General features: G+C 52.9%; 2 non-coding genes across 2 annotated transcripts; one reads left to right on the top strand and one right to left on the bottom strand.

The window, feature by feature from the left end:
- Window positions 1–1170: 1170 nt before the first annotated feature.
- On the bottom strand, window positions 1171–1252 carry TRNAL-AAG (transfer RNA leucine (anticodon AAG)). The gene has a single exon. It is a non-coding gene; the product is annotated as a tRNA-Leu (tRNA).
- Window positions 1253–2806: 1554 nt separating this feature from the next.
- On the top strand, window positions 2807–2879 carry TRNAT-UGU (transfer RNA threonine (anticodon UGU)). The gene has a single exon. It is a non-coding gene; the product is annotated as a tRNA-Thr (tRNA).
- Window positions 2880–6261: the final 3382 nt, after the last annotated feature.

Here is a 6261-nt window from a genome sequence, read left to right as displayed (position 1 = left end):
GGGTTTTCAGAACATTTCTACTTGTGCCAAGCAGGATATGGATGATGTATTGCCTGCTGGGTTTCACACCATGCAGGATGTGGGGGGTGTGCCTGTTACTGCATGGCTGAGCTGGCCTCCAGGCAAACAGTATCTTACATTCCAGCCTTTTTATGATATGATTTTTAAGGAACAGGGGCGGCCTGTCTCTCTTCTGGAGCTGCTTCCTGCTGAGAAGAGGCGGCGTCAGAGCATGGGTAGGGGCTGGAGTTAGGAGTACTGTTGGGCTCTGAGGTGAATGACAAGCGTTGATAATCTCCGAGTAGCATCATATCTTGAACCGTGTTATTGGTGAAAGCCTGGAGTCGATCCCGTAGGAAGCGTGTAAGAAGGCGTAGCAGGTAGGGGCCAAAAGCTAGGAGTAGAAATAAGACTGTTGGCGGTCCTATTAGAGGAAGAAGCCAAGAGGCCCAGTTTGTGGTTAACCAGGAACTCCATTGAGTTTGTCTTTCTTGGAATTTTTTGTGCGCAGTCCCTGAGTTTCTTTGCTGCATCTCTAGCTAAGCCAGATTGATTGAGATAGAAGCAGCACTGTTCATTAAGGAACAGGCAGAGTCCTCCTTTTTCAGTGGTTAGTAGGTCTAGACCCCTACAGTTCTGTAGGGTAACAGCGGCCAATGAATCAAGTTGGTCCTGGAGATTGACTAGGGTGTGTGCAATCTCATCTAAGGAGTTTTGGAGATCCTCTGAGAGAACCTGAAAGTAAGTGAGTGAGGTTCCTAGGCTCCCCGCTCCAAGACCTACATCCGTGGCTATCCCAAGAGTGGCTAGTAGTGGAATGACTTGGACTGCCCTCTTTTGTCTTATTTGTTGTATACTCAGAATAGGGAGTGGTTCATCTGGGGGTACCAGGCCAATATTGGGGGTCAGGTAAACTAGGATGCAGGTCCCCATCCAGTTGGTGGGTAGGCAGAGATAGGTATTGGTCCTGTACAGGAAGAAGANTGTTAAGGCCTGAAGCCACTCCTTTTGAGGTGAAGGTTTCCACACGTACTGAGCTCGTCAAATACGTTGCCGCACGCATTAACCGGAATCATAAAACCGGAAGAAGGACAGGATCTCCTGCTGGAGTCCAACTTCTTACAATTGTTTTGTGATTCATAAGATAAAATCTGGAGTACTTCAAAAGAGTGGCAGCGGTGGGATTCGAACCCACGCCCCCGAAGAGACTGGAGCCTTAATCCAGCGCCTTAGACCGCTCGGCCACGCTACCCTGCCGAAGAGAAAACCTGGGCCTTCTACTTCAGTGGAGACAACGTCTCCAATGGCCTCAGGAAAACTGAGTGTTGGAGCCAGTCTGTCTTCAGATCAGCGCAGAACTATATTCTGAACAGCAGGATTTACTTGGCCGGAGGCCCACGCGTGGAATCTGAGCTCCACGAGCTCTCTGACAGAGGAAGATTCCCTAGGCTCAGACCCCGCCCTGGTTTTGAAGGACACTCAAGAATTCATTCCCGCTGTTCACCTTTGGGGAGTGGGCTTGGTCTTAGGGGAAGCCTTCTGTAAGGGTGAAATTCGGTACATCAATAACGCAGTTAGACTTAGCTAGTTTGCAGTTTGATCCATCCTGATATTCAGCCAGCGGGAGTCCAGCTCCCGTGAGTCCAGGGGTTCGTTCCCTCGGGTGAGTACGGAGTCTGCGAGGCGAAAAAGAAGCGGAGACACAGAAGCGTTGTGAAGAAGTGTCACACTTTATTTTTACAGCATGTCCCTTTTCATATTGGACAGTTGACCATTACCTCATTAGTAAAATGTTTTTTGCATAGTTTCGATGTTTTTATCCCCAGGGTTCTACTTCCTTATAGGCTATCTTTCTTAGAGTTTCACTTCCTCGTAATTCTTATGCTACAGGGTACAGCTTGACCTATTCTATGCTAAAGATTAACTTATCTTAACTGTGTTCTAATCTTTTTACCTATAATGACTATGTGACTAAGGNCTAGGGGTTTGTCTCTGGCCTGGCCACCCAGTGACCTAAGTTATCTGGCCTTGTAGAGACCACAGGGCAGGCTGGGACATCAGCCAAGGTCCACCACCTACAGCCGCCACTTTCTGAGGGCTCCTGTCCCTCACCTGGGCTTTCACTCTGTCTTCCTGCCCTCAACCCTGAGGGCCCTTTGGAGGCCCTGAAAGAACCAGCTCCCCCAAGAATCCAAGGCGGGCCCCTAAGGGTTGACTTGCCCAAATTTGCCTAATGGTGCGGTAGGGGCTAGGAGCCCCCAGCTCTGACCCAGTCCTTGGTCCAGCACCTCCTCACACTCGGACCTTCTGACTTACCTACCACTCTCTATCAGCCTCTCTCTCCAGATCCCCCAACTGCTCCCTTGCTGCCCAGCCCCTTACCAGCCCGGATCTGGATTCCTATACCGACAGGCCTCTGGACACCTTTCACCTAACTCCTCCCTCGCAAACCTGACCTGGGACTCCGATCCTCGTACACAAAGAGCCCCCACTTCTCCCCGCGCAACCGGACCTCGCCCCTGACACCCCGCCCACCAGGAACCGCGTCCCTGTCCGCGTCGCGCGGGGCCCTCACAGTCTCAGCCCTAGCCTTCGTGCGAAATGCCGGCCTTCTCCCAACAGGGCTTTCTTCCAGGATTTGCGGCTCCGCCTGCTGCATGGACACTTACAGACGCCGCAGGTTAAGAGGTGGCGGTGGGCCGGAGCCCTCAAGATCCGGGGGACGCCGGCTCCCATCCCCGGTTTGCAGCTGCGCAGAAACGGTTGCCGCGTCAACTACTCTTGCGCAGACGAACTCGCCATAGTAGGCTCCATAGCTCAGGGGTTAGAGCACTGGTCTTGTAAACCAGGGGTCGCGAGTTCAAATCTCGCTGGGGCCTACATTAGGGTTTTTTTCCCCCCACCCCCTCCTCACTTTTTAAATGCATTTCTAAAAGGCGGAAAAGCCTAAGATGCGCCAGCCGACAGTAATTTCTCCCTTTTGGTAATCTGCACCCTGGCGAAGCCGCCGGTTCGCGGTCCAACGGCCCCTCCCTCCGGTCACCTGATCTCTCGAAGAGCCATACCCACTGCGTCCTAGTCCTTGAGACCGTTGGCTCTGCTAGTTCCTCGTCCTTTTCCCCCTGTTGTCCTATGCTCGCTCCCTTCTGCGGGTGCTCCTAGGGAGTTCGTGGCAGAGCTTTCCGTTCCCCTCCTGGGGCGAGCCCTCGTTTCTCAGTCTTTCTTCTTGGTTGCGTGGGGACCACCTGTAAAAGCTCCCTCCCTCGCCCCCTGGGAATCTACTGTTTTAGTTGAGAAGGCGACTAAAATTCTGCAAGGCTCGCCGACGGCCCCCGCAATCTGGCTTGAATAGTGAGGTGGCCTTCTGGTAGGTCAGACACGTAGAAGTCGACGAATCCCGAGAGTCGGGGGCGCGCAAGTACCGGAAAGTGCCGGTGGGCTCCTGGCCCGAGGCAAGTTCGTTCCGGTCTTGATGCAGTTTTGACTCTGTATGGAAGCAGGCCTGTGTGGGGGAGGGAAGCGCTTCCCCCTCTGCCACGCACCCCACTCACTCCATTCACCCCTTCTTCGAAGTCCATACAGGTTGCTGCGAGTGATTCTGTCTTCTGGTGCACCGGGCGCGGGTTCTGTGCTGCTGGGAGTCAGCGGGGTCCCCACGGTGTGTGGCGACTCGCTCAGAGGATTCCCTTTGACTGGCGAGAGGGCTCCTGCGGTCTGAGATGGCGCGGCAGGGCATGGTCACTTCTCTGCATCTGCCCAGGCCGCTCAGACTGGTCATGTCCGCGAAGCTCGCGGCTGGTGGGCGCACGAGATCCCCAGTGGGCCTGGCTCTGCCCAACGGGCGGCACTCCCCCGGTTGTTCACTGGGGACTTAGGCTCATTTGTACACTTGACTTCCTTTAACAGAAGAAAGAAAGAAAAGAAAGAAAAGAAAAGAAAGAAAGGAAAGAAAGAAAGAAAGAAAGAAAGAAAGAAAGAAAGAAAGAAAGAAAGAAAGAGGAAAAGGAAAAAGGAAAGGAAAGGAAAGGAAAGGAAGAAAGAGGTCAGCATATATTAGTTGTGTGGTGTTTTGTTTTTTTTTTTAAGGAAAACTGAATGGTTAAAAAAAACAGACTGAAAGCGAATGTGACAAAGTCCCCAAGGAAGAGGCCGAGAGGAGGAGCAGCGAGTGGAGACGTCAGCTCAGAAAGCTGAGCAAAATTGCGGAGAGTGGCAATGGAAAAATCAGTACTTTTCCCCTCGGAGTAGGTCAACCACCTCGCGTCTCCCAAGCTGTTTTGTAACAGCCAGCGGGTGGCACAAAAATAAACCTTTGGGCCAGCTCATAGTGAATTTTATCAATTTTCCAGCAGGGAATCAGAATCACTGTTTTACTCCTAANCTACGCCATCGCCGGCGACTCACGGCAGCCCAGCTCAGGTTGAGCTGTTGTTCAGCATCTCAGCTGTGGAGGGCAGTGTCACTGGCCCTCATATCTGGGATCCGAACCGGGGCCCTCTGGTGTCCCAAGCCAGTTCTTAACCATCGCGCCACTCGGCCGGCCCTCAAATCACTTTTAACCACAGTGGCAATGCTGAGCTAACACTGGACAAATCAGGGACTAAGATTATGTCCCTCACCGTACCTTGGGAGGAAGAATGCCGACTCTTTGGTCTTGTAGAAGAGGTCCAAGAGGGACTCGAACTACCCTTCTCGGGAGTTTGGGCAGAAGACAACCCACTGGGCCTGGCACGACATGAGGCCCCAGTAGTTGTGGAGCTAAAACCTGGGTCAGAACTGGTGCACCACAGGCAATACTACATCCCCCACAATGCACGAGTTGGCATCCAAAAACATTTGGACAGACTCCTAAAATATGAGATTCTTCGTCCCTGCCAGTCACCTTGGAATACACCTCTACTTTCAGTCCAAAAGCCAGGAACTGAATGGCCATCCAGTGTAGAACCAGAGAGCAGTAAACCAAGCAACGGTTACTCTACACCCAGTTGTCCCCAATTCATATACTCTTCTGAGCCTCATCCCAGCTGAACCAACCCACTTCACCTGCCTGGACCTCAAGGACACCTTCTTCTGTATTCATCTGGCCCCGCAGAGCCAGCCACTCTTTGCCTTCCAGTGGGAAAACCCTAAAAATGGGGACAAAGGCCAGCTAACATGGACAACGCTACCACAGGGCTTCAAGAACTCCCCAACAGGGCCGGCTGAGTGGCGCGATGGTTAAGAGCTGGCCTGGGACGCCAGAGGGCCCCAGTTCGGATCCCGCATGTGAGGGCCAGTGACACTGCCCTCTACAGCTGAGATGCTGAACAGCAGCTCAACCTGGAGCTGGGCTGCTGTGAGTCGCCGGCGACGGTGTGGGCTGCGGCCCCTGTGGCGGTGGGTTGCCATGGGCTACCATGTGTAGCCAGCAGCCAGCATGAGCGGCCAGCGGCCACGGTGGGCGGCCGTCCAGAAGCCGGCGACTGATCTGCCTCGCCCGGGAGGAGCACAATGATGGTGCCAGCTTGGACCAATGGGGGCAGCGTCCTCCACAACTAGACTGAAGAACAAAAGGACAGCAACGTGTCTGTTCCCCTTCCCCCAATTCCCCAGCACTCTTCCCATCCTCCCAATTCCCCAATAAAAGTCTTTAGGGGAAAAAACAAACAAACAAAAAAATGAAACAAATAAACAAAAATTCCCCAACCATTTTCGGAGCCAACTTGACTTCAGACCTAAAGCCCTTTCCAGCCAGCCAAANCTAAGGGGGGACCCTTAACAGCCTGGTAGAGCGGGTGAGCTAAGATACCAAAATTAGGGATCAAGATGCAGAGAAATCCTGACAGTCCAAGGAAGGAAAGGATCTTACCTTTTGTGTTAGGAGGGGTAAGGTCTCTAATGAGGGCGGTTTGATCTGCCGTGATGGCCCTCTGTGTGTGGGAGGGCTGAGTTGCTAGGTAAGTGACGGTCAACAGCTGGGCCTTCGTGGGAGATACCCGGTATCCCTTGGAGGCTAGGAAATTTAGTAGGGAGGCGGTGTGTCGGAGGGATAGGGTGTGTGAGGAACTACAGAAAAGTAGATTATCTACGTATTGTAGAACTGTACTGGGGGCTAGATCGAGGGAAACCAGATCTGAGGCAAGTGCCTGGCCAAAGAAGTGAGGGCTGTCATGGAAACCTTGAGGGAGGACCGTCCAAGTAAGCTTTCTAGATTGTAAGGGTGTCAGGGTTCGTCCAAGTGAATGTGAAAAGGTCCTGAGAGTCTGGGTGGAGGGGGGTGGT

Source organism: Hipposideros armiger, unplaced genomic scaffold, assembly GCF_001890085.2.
Source record: "Hipposideros armiger isolate ML-2016 unplaced genomic scaffold, ASM189008v1 scaffold_1857, whole genome shotgun sequence".
Taxonomy (NCBI): domain Eukaryota; kingdom Metazoa; phylum Chordata; class Mammalia; order Chiroptera; family Hipposideridae; genus Hipposideros; species Hipposideros armiger.
This window is presented reverse-complemented; position numbering and strand designations above follow the sequence as displayed.